The 17,842-nt window shown below is 45.7% G+C and overlaps 1 protein-coding gene across 3 annotated transcripts in view; it reads left to right on the plus strand.

The window, feature by feature from the left end:
• PANK1 (pantothenate kinase 1) overlaps positions 1–17,842 on the plus strand; it is an 89,227-nt gene that overhangs the window by 10,333 nt on the left and 61,052 nt on the right. The gene's annotated exons all lie outside the window — the stretch shown is intronic.

Below are 17,842 nucleotides of genomic sequence, written 5' to 3' on the forward strand. Positions count from 1 at the left end.
AACTTGGTGTGAATGATAAAACTCATTGTGTATGATAAATGTTGCCTCAGCCATTAAGGTTTTGACTGTCATTTTTCAAATACATGACTGTAACGCTGGGTAGACATTAGAAGATGTGTACCCAGCACAACATCACGGGCGACGGGACCTGGCGGGAGAGACGGCATTGGCAATTGCATACACACTTGACGATGCCGGTAGTGACGGTGGGGGGGCAGAGCCATTCTGCATTCTGCAGCATTATCCTCACTAGCAATATCACTAGATTGAGCTGCATGCAGGTCTGATGGTCAGTGTCGCTGACGACCCACAGGAGCGTGCATCATCAGCGACATAGTGGGTGTACGTTGGACGATTTCAACTTTTTGGCGTTCCGATCTGTCAGAATTAGGCAAATTGTTAAAAAATGTATCTAATGTGTACTTTGATTTAGGAGCTGTTTAGTTCACCATTAATTATTTGCATCGAGTTTCATCACTGATTGATAAATGAGCCCCTTCATTTGTTCTAGGGAATAGGATTGAAACCTAGCAGCAGCTGGTAGGTGATGAGCAAGCCTCTCGTTTACTGCTGGTACAGTGTAATGTGAAAAAGATTTTGCTTAGCTTGTTCCTACAGTAGAAAGAGGACAACTACTGTGAGCAAGCAATGGGAAGCTTATTTATTTTATTTATTTATTAACAGTTTCTTATATAGCGCAGCATATGCCGTTGCGCTTTACAATTAGAACAGTAATAGAACAAAACTGGGTAAAAACAGACAGACAGAGGTAGGAAGGCCCTGCTCGCAAGCTTACAATCTATAGATCTTCATTTAGCGCCAACAAGACAAGCACTGAGCCATATAACCTAATAGCAGATGATGCTAAGCCTTCTTGCAAGAGTTTTCAAAGCCAGATGAAAGAGAGACGTTTATCCAGATATATGAGCCCTAGAATGCCATGCATTCAATTCTTTGATTATTGAAAATATCTGGTTCTTGGGTGTGGTCTTAGCAAGGCATTTATGAAGGCTACATTAGAAGAGGAGCATCTCAAATCTTGCTGTAGCCTCTCAGTGTCGACACCACATGCATTGTGGAAAGTTGTTCTGGAGGTCTGGAGATCCCTGGAAGCACTTCTTGGATAGCTGAGGAGGAATCTCGTTCCCTTTGTGTAATTGGCCGATAATTGTTAACCTAACTCTAGATGACCAATGAGAATAGACAATAGCAGAGCAGGCACCTGCTCTGTTTTGATTTTGTGTAAAGTGTTGGAAAGAGAGGAGCTAGTGGGGTAAAAGAATACTAGAGCTTATGTTCTGGGCATCAGTTTGAATGCTACCTGTGTCCACACTCTGGACTCAAAAGTGGATCCTGTGTACTGGACATGGTTGCATATAGATCTATTTCTGAAATCCCAGAAGCCTGAACTATTTGGTAAAATATTAATTTCTTCGAGGTCTTAAGTGTAGATGCTCACGTAAGAGACAGTTGGGTAGTTCATTCTGTTCTCCTGAAATATACTCTGTTGACGAAAAGCTTTTTCTTAACCCATTCCTAAATTCCTAGGACTTTGGTAGATAAGACAAGTGCCTCCAATCCTGTTCAGGTAAGATTTCACAGTTCTGTTGCCCAGAAGGTTCTGTTCAGTCAGAACAGATTTTGGCTTTGTTTATGATGAAGTAGAATTGGTCAGATATGAGTGACTTAATATTTCCTGGTCAGAATTTGTAAATAGCTTGTCATCAAAGTAGATTATGCAGTGGAATTGTGCTGGATGAGGTGAGACACCTTTGCTTTTCATTAAATGTGTGAAGGTGTAGGGTATTATTGAGAACCCAGACACCTTTATAGTCCACTGATAAAGGTGGTCTCCCCAGTAGAAATGCAAAACATGTTTGGGACAGACTGAAACGGAATTGAAAGCCTTCATTTTTGAGGAATGATTGTTCCTCAAAAAAAACTTCTGTCCCAAAGCAATGGAATGTCTGTTTTTTTTACGGGGAAAAAGACTCATCCAGTGCCTTTGGAAGCAGTATCTAGTATCTTTATCTTTCTCTGCTGCCAAGCTATAGAGAAGACCTTGTCTAGCAAATGTCTGCAACTACTTGAGCAAGGATATATTTGGAACTGGAAGTGAATCTGGGGAAGACTGAAGTCATTGGAAATTACCTTTAGTAGTCACATTTCTGTGGTAAACTGCCTCTATGAGGCCAGTGCATCTGTTAGAGTGTTATAGGTCTGAACAGAGAAACACTTGTCTGTGTTTCTCTAGCATCCATAAGGGATATTGGGGACAGATTAGTATGATGGGTATAGACAGGGTCCAAAGGAGCCAGTGCACTTTAAATTTCTTCCACTTTATGTGCTGGCTCCTGCCCTCTATGCCCCCTCCTACAGGCAGTTCAGAAAAAAGTGCCCTCAGGAGAGGTTGCACACTCTCCTAGCTCCAGAGTTTTTCTTAATTTTATGATCACTGGTACAGGGTGTTAATTAGGAGGAGAGCCGCTAATTGGGCACGGATATTATTCCTCTGAGGGAATTACATTGTATAAGCAGTTCTCACTGTTATGTACAAACACTGACAGCCTCACTGGGGCTCTGCAGCGTTGGGTGTGCTGGGTCCTCTCTTCCTCTGCATCTCCTCTCACATGCAATAGGTCAGGCTTGCATTGTAATCAGTCTGTGTTGTATGTGGGTTGTGTTTTCATTATGGTAAAACAAAAGTTATGCAGTGTATGTAATGCCAGATTCTCCCCTCTTTCATCTGGTTCCATATCATGTGAGCAGTGTAGTCAGTCCTCACAAAATGCTGAGGACAATGAGAGGGAGAGTCACGAGGCCACATGGCTGGGGGCTATCAAAACTATGATGTCTGATATGTCATCTCAGCTCACTGCAAATGTCAACAAAACACAAAACTGCAAAAAGCAGTAGCAGATCTAGCTGCCAGGGCTGATGTTCCCCATCCCCCCCTCTCTACTGCAGGTCCACATAAACGTGCTTAACCTGCACTTCTGTCAGATACTGATGATGATGACATACAGGATGATGTGGATACCATAGGTGGGGATTCCACTCCTACACAGGGTATTGAACCCCTCATTTTAGCTATAAGGGATGTGCTAAAGCTCCCCCTATCGGACGCTGCAAATCAGCAGTCGTTTTCCTCCCTCAAGACAAACTGTCACATTTCCTGATTCTAAAGAATTAGATGATTTATTTAAGCTAGTCTGGAAGAATCCAGATAAAAATATCTGGTGTCAAAACGGTTTTTGCATACATTCCCCTTTGCCCCTGAGGGTAGAAAGTTCTGGGAAGAATCTCCGGCTGTAGACGTCTTGGTCTCTCGCCTCTCTAAGAAGACGGTACTCCCGGCTCTGTGCTCCTTTACGGTAAAGGACCCGGGGGATAGGAAAATTGAGGACACACTGAAATCTATCTACATTGTTGCCGGGGTATCTCAAAGACCGGTCATTGCAGGTTGCTGGATGACACATGCAATTCACACCTAGGCTACTCGAATTCAGGAGGGTCTCTCGGGTGACATGACCCTAGTTAATCCGGTGACTTTACTAAAACACATTCCGGACACGGCAAGAGTCCTCTGTGACTCCCTAAAAGAGATTGGCAATATTAATGCTAAAACCACTGCTATGGCTGTGTCAGCACGCAGAGCCATATGGTTGCATCAGCGGATTGCAGACGCTGACTCCAAACATAATGTGGAATCTCTTCCCTTTACAGGTGAATGGCTCTTCGGAGGCGAATTGGATGCATGGATCTCCATAGCTACTACTGGGAAATCTGCGTTTCTTCCCTCGGGGGCTCCGCCCGCTAGACGTACCTACCCGGGACCGTCTACTCAGTCCTTTTCGGTCCACCAGATTTCGATCTAGGGCCAGAGGTGCATCAAATGCAGCTAGAGGCACCAGGGGTAAACCTAAGAAACCAGCCGTTGCCGGCTCTCAAGAACAGAGCGCCAGTTCAGCTTCCGCAAAAACATCAGCATGACTGTGCCTGCCCACCCCGGGAGGATCTCGAGGTGGGAGCCCGATTACGTCACTTCAGCCACATTTGGAAAGTTCCTGCCAGGACGCCTGGGTAAGGGACCTTATTTCTCAGGGTTACAAGCTGGAGTTCGACGGTGCTCCTCCCCACCGATTTTTCAAATCAAGCTTCCCAGCTTTGGAAAATATGCGTGTTACGCTACTACAGGCCATCACAAAGTTGGTCCAGTCCCAAGTCATTGTTCCAGTACCCCTGCAACAGCAAGGACAAGGCTATTATTCTAGTCTGTTCATTGTGCCAAAACCGGTCTGTGAGACTGATTTTGAATCTGAAGTCCTTGAATCCTTACCTAAAGGTTTTCAAATTCAAGATGGAATCATTGCGAGCAGTGAGCGCAGGCCTGGAACAACAGGAATTCCTTGTGTCCCTGGATATCAAGGACGCTTACCTCCATATCCCAATTTGGCCTCCTCATCAGGCCTATCTGAGGTTCGCCCTGCTGAACGATCACTACCAGTTCCAGGCGTTACCCTTTGGCCTATCTACAGCTCCGAGGGTATTCACGAAGGTGATGGGGGAAATGATGTTCCAGCTCAGGGCCCAGGGGGGTCAACGTGGTCCCTTACCTGAACGATCTCCTGATAAAAGCAAGCTCCAGGGAGCTCTTACTGCTCCATGTAGATCGCACTATACACCTTCTGTCACACCACGGGTGGATCCCCAATTTACAGAAGTCCCACCTGGAGCCATCTCAGTGGCTCCTGTTTCTGGGAATGCTACTGGATACTGTAGCGCAGAAAGTGTTCCTCCCAGAGGATAAAGTGAGAACTCTCCAGGAAATGTTTCGCATGGTTCTCCGACCGACTTGAGTTTCCATTCATCTTTGCATAAGATTGTTGGGAAAGATGGTAGCCTCGTTTGAGGCCATTCAGTATGGACGGTTCCATGCCAGACCCTTTCAACTGGACATCTTGTACAAGTGGTCCGGTTCCCATCTTCAGATGGACCGGATGATTCAACTGTCACCCCGGGACAGAATTTCACTCCTGTGGTGGCTGCGGTCTTCCAATCTCCAGGAAGGTCGACGCTTTGGAATTCAGGATTTGATTCTCCTTACGACGGATGCGAGTCTGAGAGGATGGGGGGCTGTCACCCAAGGGGTGCAGTTCCAGGGCAGGTGGTCTGCCCAAGAGGTCCTAGTTCCGATCAACATCCTGGAACTTCGGGTTATCTACAGTGCCCTGATTCAGCCATCCCTTCTGCTCCAGGATCAAGCAATCCATGTACAGGGTTATGGCGTACATCAATCGACAAGGAGGGACAAAAAGCAGGGCCTGCATGCAAGAAGTATCAAGAATACTCCTCTGGGCGGAAAGAAATGCACTGGCACTGTCCGCAATCTTCACTCTGGGAGTGGAGAACTGGGAAGCGGACTTCCTGAGTCGCCACGATCTCCACCCAGGGGAGTGGGGCCTACATCCTCAAGTGTTTCAACAAATCATCGACCAGTGGGGTTGCCCCCAGATCGACATGATGGCGTCTCGCCTCAACAAGAAACTTTGGTCCTATTGCTCGCGAACCAGAGACCCACAGGCATGCGCAGTGGATGCACTGACGTCGCCTTGGCTTTACCAGCTGGTCTACATATTTCCTCCGATTCCATTGATCCCAAAGGTACTCAAGAGGATCCGGCATCAAGGAATACAAGCAATTCTGCTTGTCCCGGATTGGCCCCGGAGAGCGTGGCACACGGATCTTCTGGACATGTCCATTGAAGACCCTTCGCCTCTACCACTCAGACGGGATCTTCTTCAACAAGGCCCGTTGATCTACCCGGACTTACGGCAGCTTCGTTTGACAGCATGGAAGTTGAGCGGAACATCCTAGCTCACAAGGGACTTTTCAAAAAGTTCATTGCCACTATGGTGCAAACCAGAAAACCTGTGACGTCAAAACACTATCATAATATCTGCCGGAGATACATCTCCTGGTGCGAGGAACGCACATATCCATCTGCTGATTTTCACTTGGGAAGGTTCCTTAGTTTCCTGCAGGCTGGAGTGGATCGAGGCTTATGTCTGGGATCCATTAAGATTCAAATTTTGGCTCTTTCAATCTTCTTCCAAAAGAAGTTGGCTATACTGCCTGAAGTTCAGACCTTCTTGCAAGGGGTGCTTCACATCCAACCTCCGTTTATGCCGCCTGCAGCTCCTTGGGATTTGGATGTGGTATTACGAGTTCTACAGTCATCCTGGTTTGTACCTCTGATGACGGTAGAAGACAAGTACCTCACGTGGAAGACGGTGATGTTACTGGTCCTGGCTTCTGCTAGACAGGTCTCAGAATTGGGGGCCTTATCGTGTAAAAGTCCATATTTATTCTTTTACGAGGACAGAGCGCAGCTCCGGACTAGACAGCAATTCCTGCCGAAGGTTGTTTCCGTGTTTCATCTGAATCAACCTATTGTGATTCCGTCCTGTTCTGACGCTTCTGCTCCTCCGGATGCATTGGATTCTGTGCGTGCCTTGAAGATCTATGTCATGCATACAGCTCGGATCAGAAAGACGGATTCCTTGTTCGTGCTGTATGATGCGCAGAAGGGTTGCCCTGCTTCGAAGCAGTCCATTGCTCATTGGATTCAACTTGCTATCCAACAGGCCTATGTGTAGGCAGCCTTACCTGTTCCTAAGTCTCTAAAGGCACACTCTACTAGATCTGTGGGCTCTTCCTGTCCTGCCTTGCAACTATGCCGAGCCGCTACCTGGTCGGGGAAGAACACCTTTGTGAAGTTCTACAAGTTTGATACCCTTGCCAAAGAGGATACCCAGTTTGGGCAGGCGGTGCTGCAGCAGTCTCCGCACGTTCCCGCACGTTCTGGAAGCTTTGGGACATCCCCATCGCACTAATGTGTCCCCAATATCCCTTATGGATGCTAGAGTAAATAGGATTTTAAATACCTACTGGTAAATCCTTTAATCGTAGTCCATAAGGGATATTGGGTGCCTACCTCTGTGCGGTGACTTTCTGCAGGTTCTCTGTTACCTGTTCAGCTGTTGCTGTTCATGTTGGCAGATGTTGCTGGTTCAGTTATGTTATGGTGTGCTGGTTTATGAATCTCACCACACTTCTTGTTGTTATGTTCCTTCTCTCAAGTGTGTAATTTCTTCTTCGGGCACTGTTTTACCTATAACTGCCTGTAGGAGGGGGCATAGAGGGGAGGAACCAGCACACCCAGTGAAATAAATTTAAAGTGCACTGGCTCCTTTGGACCTCGTCTATACCCATCGTACTAATGTGTCCCCAATATCCCTTATGGACTACGAGAAAAGGATTTACCGGTAGGTATTTAAAATCCAATTTTTTTCTCTTTCCGGATGAGGTTCAGGTGGAGGACACATCACCTCTAGATTCTCATGCCCTTTCAGTAATTTCTCCTCTCTGAGATCCGAGAACACATTTTTACTCTGTCTGGACCTCTTACTATAAATACTTCTTTGCGTTGGGAGCCAGGACTCAAAGACTCAAGACTCAAGTTGTGGGTCTTGGAGTGAGCCTTAAAATCATCTGTGAAATCTAGACCAGAGTAGTCTGCGTCTACCAGATTGGTCATGTCAAGTGGCCTTGAGGTTAAACCATTAGTCTGGCTCTGGCCAGCTAGTGTGCCCTTCTAATATTAGTAATAAAATTAAATATCTAGCCAATGATGAGGGTGGCTCTACTAATGGCCTAGAGTAGGTGATATTTGGGGGAGTCTAGTAACTTTAATGTAAAGACTATTTAACCCCATTTATCTGCCTTATCCAGAACAAAAGGTAAGTGACCAGTAGCATTATCTATTTTCCCTTAACGTTTTGTCCGTGTGTTCGCTTTGAATCTTATTTCCCACAATTTAACATAAAACAATGTCAACTCCAGGGTCAGAGAGTGCAGGAACATCTGTATAACTTTAAAACCCATTCATCCTCTTTGACTTGGGTTGCATTAAAGACCAGTTGGGAAAACATGTGTTCCTCAAACCTCTCTCTTAGCGCCCAATGTTAGATATATAATTTGGTGTGGGAAGGTCTTACCCACTAATGCCACTCTAGCCATCTGTTTGTTGCTATATTTTCCTCTTTTTAAAGAGGCTGATAACCTGGTTGCCCCTTTTGACTCCCAGTCCACTGAAGAGGAGCCTTGTAGTCATAGCTCAGGCACCTGCTTCCTGTAGTGGTGCAGTGCCAGCTATGGGCAGGAGAATTGTGTCTACTGCAAACACTGGTCCTTTGCCTACTTCAAGCAATTTCAGTAAAGTATACATGTTTATCCATATCCCTGTGTGAGATTTTTCCACATTTCAAATACTGGCTGCTGTATTTTTACTCTTTCTCTCTGCACATGTTACATCAGAGAGATGTAACATGTGCAACATGGTTTTGCCCAATTGCTAACTTTTTTGGTTTGCTAATAACTCTGAATAACCCCCTTTGTCCTGCAGATGGTCATCGATCATCAGTAGTTTGCAGCCACTGATGGTTTATTGTCAAAGATTGATTTTTTTAACATTGATAGGGGAAGGGGGGTGCATGATGCCAGGCATCTGTGATAGAGGTCCAGTGAACATACATGGCTGCAGTCTACGCATGTGCAGAGGGAATCCTTTGGTGTGTTTACTATTGATGGTGCATGCCTTGATGAAAAACGCTACTGTGTCCTCCATCCTTTTGTGATGAGGAAGTAAGCATTTGAAGGGTGGGCTTGATCAGTCACATGACTGTCAGCTCATAGATCAGGTGCTTGCACCACCCTTCACTGTAGGTACAAACTAGGGACCCCATTTGCAATGATGCATAATTAATTTAGCACTTGAGATTAGAGTTAGGCACTAAGTGGGAGGTTAGGGTTAGGCACTAAGAAGAATAGGGTTAGGCTGCGGTTATAGAGGGTTAGGGGAGGTAGAATACTTACCTCACTCCTGTCGGGAACATGACTATCTGGATGCTGGCGTCTGTATCGTAACCGCCGACATCCCATCCGCTGGGATCGCATAGCAATCCCCTGCTTTCAGTGGTCACAAATTCCATGTTCATTTAGGGCCTGCTAGAATAGCAATATAGCAATATTAGTGCAGATTGCTTTAGTAATGTTATTTGTGCGCAATAATGCATCACAGTGCATTGAACTAACCCTTGATCCCCCACCACACTAGTAGGCAGTACTGAGCATACACTGCGACTCTTGAGGGAAGTGGCTTAGGCTGGGGGTGCAGCAGGCTTATCGCACCCAGTGTTGAATGGGTCACACTAGGATGGAAGAAATTTAAGAAAAAATAAGAAACTAATAAGTAAGAACATATTTTTATTGAAGATCCATTAAAAATTCATGTAGCATTCTATAGAATACTCTTTTCTCATACGTCCTAGAGGATGCTGGGGACACTTCAAGAACCATGGGGTATAGACGGGATCCGCAGGAGACATGGGCACTTTAAGAAAGGGGTGTGAACTGGCTCCTCCCTCTATGCCCCTCCTCCAGACTCAAGTTTAGAATCTGTGCCCAGGCAGACTGGATGCACACTGAGGAGCTCCACTGAGTTTCTCTGAAAAGACTTATGTTAGGTTTGTTATTTTCAGGGAGAACTGCTGGCAACAGTCTCCCTGCATTGTGGGACTTAAGGGAGAGAAGTCAGACATACTTCTAGTGAGTTTAAAGGCTCTGCTTCTTGGCTACACGACACCATTAGCTCCTGAGGGTTTGGAACACTAGGTACGCCTATGGGTTCACTCCCAGAGCCCGCCGTCACCCCCCTTGCAGAGCCAGAAGTCAGAAGACAGGTGAGTAGAAGAAGAAAAGAAGACTTCAGTGACGGCTTTTGAGGTACCGCACAGCGATTGCGCTGCACGCCATGCTCCCACACACAGCGGCACTGTAGGGTGCAGGGCGCGGGGGGGGGGGGGGGGGGGGGGCGCCCTGGGCAGCATAAAAATCCTCTGTATAGGCTGGCAAAGTCATATTGGTGTGCCTTGGCACTAAATTCGTACCACCGCCAGCGGTGTTATTTTTTAAAAAATAGCGGGCTGAAGCGCGCCGTCCAGGGGGCGGGGCTTAGCCCTCACAGCTCTCCTCAGCTGTAGAGACGCTGGTCCTTCCTCACCACTGCTATATACAAGTAACAGGGTGAAAAACGGGGGGGGGGGGGGGGACACAGCAAGTTTGGTGCAAAATTAAGTGTTAAAAAGCGCTGCAGGGTCTGAGGCATTATATAGTAAAGTTTCAGAACCGGGACAGGCGCTGGGTTGTGAGATGGCAAACTCTTTCTGTGTTTCTCTGACAGGCTTTACTGTGGGTCTGTCCCCCTTTTGGCCCAGTGTGTCTGTGGGTGTCGGTACAGGTGTGTCGGCATGTCTGAGGCGGAGTGCTCTTCCCAGGAGGAGACTGTGAGGGGCAGAAACAGCTGTGGGATTGACCCTGTCAGCACCGCCGACTCCCGACTGGGTAAATGTGTTGAATGCTTTGAATGCTAATGTGGCTCTTATTAATAAGGGATTAGATAAATCTGAGTCTCAGAACCAGGTATGGAAAAAGTCTGTGGAGGATGTGTTATCACAGGTCCAGACCCCTCGGGGTCACATAAACGTTTGTTTGCTCAGTTAGCAGACACAGATACCGACACGGACACTGACTCCAGTGTCGACTATAGTGATACCAGATTAGATCCAAAATTGGCAAAGAGCATTCAGTACATGATTGTGGCAATAAAAGACGTGTTGCATATATCCGAGGACCCTGCTGTTCCTGATATTAGGGTCTGTATGTACAAGGGAAGAAACCTGAGGTAACGTTTACTCCCTCTCATGAACTGAATACCCTCTTTGAGAAAATGTGGGAAAATCCTGACAAAAAGTTTCTGATTCCCAAAAGGATTCAGGTGGCGTATCCGTTCCCCTCTGGGGATAGAGAAAAGTGGGATTCATCCCCAGTTGTGGACAAGGCTCTCTCACGGTTGTCTTAAAAAGGTGGCTTTACCGTCTCCTGACACGGCAGCCCTTAAGGATCCTGCGGATCGTAGACAGGAAAATACGTTAAAATACATTTACGTCACAACAGGTACACTGCTCAGACCAACCATCGCATCTGCGTGGGTGAGTAATGCTATCGAAAAGTGGGCAGAGAACTTGTCATCTGATATAGATACCCTAGATAGGGATAGCATCCTGTTAACTCTGGGTTATATCAAGGACGCTGCGGCCTACCTAAAGGAGGCGGCGAGGCATTTAGGGATCAAAAGCCAATGCCATGGCGATTTCAGCTAGGAGGGCATTGTGGATTCATCAATAAAATGCTGATGCTGACTCTAAGAAAGCTATGGAGTCTCTCCCATATAAAGGTAGTGTATTGTTTGGTGAGGTTCTCACTGATTTGGTATCTACGGCTACCGCAGGTAAGTCATCATTTTTGCCTTATGTTCCTCCACAACAAAAGAAAATTCACCACTTTCAAATGCAGTCCTTTCGGCCAAATAAATCCGGCTTCTGCCAAATCCACCGCATGACGCTGGGGCTCCTTTGCGGAAGTCTGCACTGGTGGGGCACGTCTTAAGCTCTTCAGTCAATTCTGCGCTCGTTCGGCCCTGGACCCATGGGTCTTAGAAATAGTGTCCCAGGGGTACAAACTGGAGTTTCAAGACAGTTCCCCCTCACCGATTTTTCACATTGGCCTTACCGGCTTCTCTTTCGGACAGGAAGGTTGTATGCGATGCAATACAAAAGTTGTGTCTAAATCAAGTCATTATCAGAGTTCCCCCGTCACAACAGGGAGAAGGTTTCTATTCAAGCCTGTTTGTGGTCCCGAAACCGGACGGCTCGGTCAGACCAATTCTGAACCTAAAGTCCCTCAATCTTAACCTAAGAAAATTCAAATTAAAGATGGAATCTCTCCGAGCAGTGATCTCCAGTCTGGAGGAAGGGGATTTCATGGTGTCGGTCGACATAAAGGATGCCTACATACACGTCCCCATATATCCTCCGCATCAGGCTTACCTGAGGTTTGCTATTCAGGATTGTCATTACCAATTTCAGACGTTGCCGTTTGGTCTGTCCACGGCTCCGAGGATTTTCACCAAAGTAATGGCAGAAATGATGGTTCTCCTTCAAAAACAAGGAGTCACAATTATCCCTTACTTGGACGATCTCCTGATAAAGGCGAGATTCAAAGACAAGCTAGAGCAGAACATTGCGATCTCCCAGACAGTTCTGCAGCAACATGGTTGGCTCCTAATCTTGCCGAAGTCACAGTTGAATCCGACGAAACGGCTGTCGTTTTTGGGAATGATTCTGGACACGGAATTACAGAGAGTTTTTCTTCCAGAAGGGAAGGCTCTGGAAATTCAGAGTTTGGTCAAACAAATTCTGAAACCAGCGAGAGTATCAATCCATCAATGCACTCGATTGCTGGAGAAGAGGGTGGCGGCCTACGAGGCCATTAAATTTGGCAGCTTCCATGCCAGAGTGTTTCAGTGGGACCTATTGGACAAGTGGTCCGGATCCCATCTGCACATACACCGGAAAATAATCCTGTCCTCCAAGACCAGAATCTCACTCCTGTGGTGGCTGCACAGCTCTCACCTCCTAAAGGGACGCAGGTTCGGGATCCAGGACTGGATCCTAGTAACCACAGATGCGAGTCTCCGAGGCTGGGGAGCAGTCACACAGGGGGAAACCTCCCAGGGAAAATGGTCAAGCCAGGAAGTTTGTTTACACATAAACGTTCTGGAGTTACGGGCCATTTACAACGACCTTCTTCAAGCGGAACGTCTTCTTCGCAACCTGCCCGTCCTAATACAGTCGGACAACATAACAGCAGTAGCGCACATAATCCGCCAGGCTGGAACAAAGAGCAGGGCGGCAATGGCAGAGGCCGCAAAAGTTCTCCGCTGGGCGGAAAGACATACAAGCGCTCTGTCAGCAATCTTCATTCCAGGAGTGGACAACTGGGAAGCAGACTTCCTTAGCAGACATGATCTCCATCCAGGAGAGTGGGGTCTTCATCAAGGGGTCTTCACAGAAGTGACAAGTCTTTGGGGAATTCCTCAAATAGACATGATGGCGTCTCGCCTCAACAAGAAACTTCACAAAGGTGCTAAAGATCATAAGAAGAACAAAGGTTCAGGCGATCCTCATTGTTCCGGACTGGCCAAGGAGGGCTTGGTATCCAGATCTTCAGGAATTACTCATAAGAGATCCCTGGCCTCTTCCTCTAAGAGAGGATCTGTTACAACAGGGGCCGTGCGTATATCACGACTTACCGCGGCTACGTTTGACGGCTTGGCGGTTGAACACCGGATCCTAGCCCGAAAGGGTATTCCCAGTGAAGTCATTCCCACACTTCTTCAGGCTAGAAAAGGAGTAACGTCTAAACATTATCACCGTATTTGGAGAAAATGTGTCTTGGTGTGAATCCAAGAAGGCTCCTACGGAAGAATTTCAGCTAGGGCGTTTTCCTGCAAGCAGGTGTGGATGCGGGCCTAAAGTTAGGCTCGATTAAAGTACAAATTTCGGCCTTATCGGTTTTCTTTCAAAAGCAATTGGCCTCCCTTCCAGAAGTTCAGACTTTCGTGAAAGGAGTTTTGCACATCCAACCTCCATTGTGCCCCCAGTGGCACCATGGGATATTACCGTGGTATTGCATTTCCTTCAGTCACATTGGTTTGAGCCTTTACAGGCGGTAGAGTTGAAATTTCTCACTTGGAAAGTGGTCATGCTATTGGCCTTAGCATCCGCAAGGCGGGTGTCTGAGTTAGCGTCTTTGTCTCACAAGAGTCCTTATTTAATCTTCCATGAAGATAGAGCGGAGTTGAGGACTCGTCAGCAATTTCTGCCGAAGGTGGTTTCATCGTTCCACATGAACCAGCCTATTGTGGTACCAGTGGCTACTGACACCTTCGCGGAGTCAAAATCTCTCGATGTTGTCAGGGCCTTAAAGGTTTATGTCACCAGAACGGCTCAACTTAGGAAAACGGAAGTTCTGTTTGTCCTGAATGCTGCCAACAAGATTGGGACGCCTGCTTCCAAGCAGACTATTGCGCGCTGGATCTGTAATACGATTCACCATGCTCATTCTACGGCTGGATTGCCGTTACCGAAATCAGTGAAGGCCCACTCTACCAGAAAGGTGGGCTCATCCTGGGCGGCTGCCGAGCAGCTACTTGGTCGGGTTCAAACACTTTTGCTAAATTTTACAAGTTTGATACCCTGGCTGATGAGGACCTCATGTTTGGTCAATCGGTGCTGCAGAGTCATCCGCACTCTCCTGCCCGTTCTAGAGCTTTGGTATAAACCCCATGAAGTGTCCACAGCATCCTCTAGGACGTATGAGAAAATAGGATTTTAATACCTACCGGTAAATCCTTTTCTCTTAGTCCGTAGAGGATGCTGGGCGCCCATCCCTGTGCGGACTCTATCTGCAGTTGTTAGTTATGTTTTCACACGGGTTGTGTTACGTTATGGTCAGCCTGTTGCTGAAGTTATTCATGCCGTTGACTGGAGTTTTCTGTTAAATGCCATGTTGGACGGCGTGTTTGAGGTGTGAGCTGGTATATGTCCCACCTTAGTTAACAATAAATCCTTTCCTCGAAATGTCCGTCTCCCTAGGCAAAGTTCCTGTAACTGGAGTCTGGAGGAGGGGCATAGAGGGAGGAGCCAGTTCACACCCCTTTCAAAGTCTTAAAGTGCCCATGTCTCCTGCGGATCCCGTCTATACCCCGTGGCTCTTGAAGTGTCCCCAGCATCCTCTACGGACTAAGAGAAAAGGATTTACCGGTAGGTATTAAAATCCTATTATTACCTTGCATGAGATGGTGGTATACTGAGAAACAGTACAGTTTGTTCTCCATATATTATAAGCACATACATTTCTTAACTAGCCTGCCATTTGGTTAGACTACTCTTGACAGTGCTCAGTATACCACCATCTAATGCAAGGTAATAGAGTATTCTATAGAACGTCATATGCATTTTTAATTGTCGGCGGAACCCTGCATTGGTTTTGTTGCATGTTTTTTTTTCTTTGTCATTTTAAAGTCTTAAACTTATAAGAAATGCACAACAAGCCATGTAAGTAAGTGTGTGTGTGTGTGTGTGTGTGTGTGTGTGTGTGTGTGTGTGTGTGTGTGTGTGTGCTTTTATTAAACGCATCTGTACATAGTGTGCATGAGCCCTATTAACAGTTTAATGTGTTATGTTTTTTTTTTTGGTTTCATGTTACCTGTGTTGTATTATGCATGTTAGACCTTTCCCCCAGATAGCTATCAGCAGAAGCCTAGATCAGATTTCATCCTTTTAGAAGCCACCTGCTCGACTGGCCACGTGACTGATCGTATACTGTAAGGTGCACAGAACAAAATTAATTTCTGGCCACTGTTTGCAGCTGTTTTTTCTTTTGTATCATCTTCTTGAAAAATAGGGTTTATTTTAGTGTTGAGCTTATGGAATTTAACTGTAACAGTTTATTAAAACTTTTGTAGATCTTTCTGCTTTATACTTAGTAGGTTTTGTTTCCAGAAAAATAAACTTTGTAAGTAAAGGTCAACTTTTCCAAGTACATATTGTGACAATTTATCATTTATTTACACTGACAACAAATAATGACATAGTATACTTGTTTCATGTGGCTGTGATACTACTTACCAGTAGCAGGAAATACTCCAGGTAAACACTTTGACATCCTCGCCTTGCTAATTTCACCCCATTGGTTCAATACCTAACACCCTAGCAGTTCGGAGTCAGCTATGGTGCTTTACAAGGCATAGAAGCCTGCAGAAGTTTGGAGCACACTGGCGGTGTTGAATGTTATACATGCAGCTGGTTGGTCAATCCATGTGGGATCATGCATTAAGCAATTACGATTCTGCTTATGGCCCAGTGGGTACTTTTGTGACAAACAGAAGGGCGTAGGAGGTCCCAAAGCAGTATGTTGCCTATGGCCCCATGGATTTATTAATTGGGCTCTAAATCCGCATTGGTTGGCATTCCGTTGGGCAGCATTGTGATCACTCGGGATTCCCGTGTCGGCATGGTGACCGCATCCCCTAAATCCATAGCAGACATTCTGCTGCTGTGTTGAGAATGTGTATTAAAACCTGTGTACTTTCTGTATGTTTGATGGTCCCAGTGAAATAGAGCTTAGGCATGCTCTTTTACTGGATATGGCTGCAATGTCATATGCACAATAGTTCTGCCGTGTGCTGAGAGCAAAGTCATATCCCTTATATGTTTTTTGGGTGTGGGAGTACCAGCTGAGCTGTGCCTTTAAAACGAAACGCATTACTCTGATAATTTGTCCATGATTTCACCCTGTGATTAGAGGAAAGTTACATGCGTTCATTATGCTGTCACCACTATATTTAGAATCTCATCACTTGGCTGTTTTGTTGTAGTTGCCAAGTTAACAGGGTATTGAAGAGCAGGGTGGGTTGTCCAGCATTTCTTTGTCCTGGTTGGCTCTTGTACAAGCTGAGAAGCCGTAATAAGCATTCACGTCTCGCCTCTCCGAATGCAGCAGATAATTCTCACATCGTAACAAAGCTAATAGAATAAAACTCTCCAACGCATTAATACCCTCTGTCACTTTTATTGAATATATTTTTAGGGAAATATTTTACTTTTTGTATTGTTTTCTTATGATCTCTTGTGTAAGTGAAACATTTGGGGGGAGATTCAAATGTTTGAAAAGTCAGTTGGGTGTCTGTTTTTTCCTGTCTAATAGATAGGAAAAAATAGACTCCCAACTGACCTTCCAAACATTTGAATCTCCCCCTTGGAGTTAACCCTTCACTATGCCAAACATAAACAGCAAGGAAATGTTGGCTACTGTATTTTGCCAATTACCTCAAAGTGCAGAATATCAGTTTCCACCACATGCAGAAAACACGTATTACATGGGAGCCACTTCCCACCTTTTTTGTCATTGTATGTTACAGTATTATTATTATTATTATGGCATGTTCAGTTTGTCTACCTGTTTATTGTGAAATTGCATCATTATACCGGCTTTGTATCTATGAATACTGTAAGGAGATATCGGCCGTACACAAAGCTATATGACATGACCACAGCACATGATGTGAACCATTTTTTTAATCTTTAAAATGAATACTTTTATAGTGTTGACATTAGCAGAACAAGCAAAGCGAGACTGTGCAGCTGATCAGGTTATAAACAGCAAACTTAAAGTGGTTGGATAGCCTTCCCTTGTGGCGAGGGGGAGGATCCCCCCACTCTGTGCCACAGAGTGTGGGATATGATTTTTGTATTTGGCCCAGAACCTAAAATATTTTTTTTTTACATTTTAATTCTGCTAGAATTATACCCGAATACCCTTAAAGGACCTTCTCTTATTCCACTTAAAGCATCATTCTCACTTTTTATATTTCTTCTCCCTAGTGGATTCCCAAAACCGCATGCTGGAACGTTTTACCCAGGGTTCCTCCATTTTGGTCACTATAGCACTTGCACATTTATTCAGTTCACCACTGGCGACAGGAAGGTGTGAACCAGTAGGAAGTTGCAGTCTATGTGATTTATGGCTTTTTATTAGTCTGCACATTCCAGAGCCAGATAGAGTCATTTTAGGTCCTGGGCAAGTTACTGGATTGAGTCCCAGCCAATGAACTGTCCATACCAAAATCTATTTTCCATGGTTTTCCCAACACCTTTCTACCATAGCACCTTGCATACATTACTTACCCTATACACATCCTTAACATTAGTTACCTTTTCTACTACGATTTAACACAGTCTCACACACTGGTGGTAGACTTGGAATACTCTGTTCCCTTTCTCTATCCCAGAATCCAAGCCCTGCTTGCACTAAGGGA

The sequence above is a fragment of the Pseudophryne corroboree genome, chromosome 3 (assembly GCF_028390025.1).
Source record: "Pseudophryne corroboree isolate aPseCor3 chromosome 3, aPseCor3.hap2, whole genome shotgun sequence".
Lineage (NCBI taxonomy): Eukaryota > Metazoa > Chordata > Amphibia > Anura > Myobatrachidae > Pseudophryne > Pseudophryne corroboree.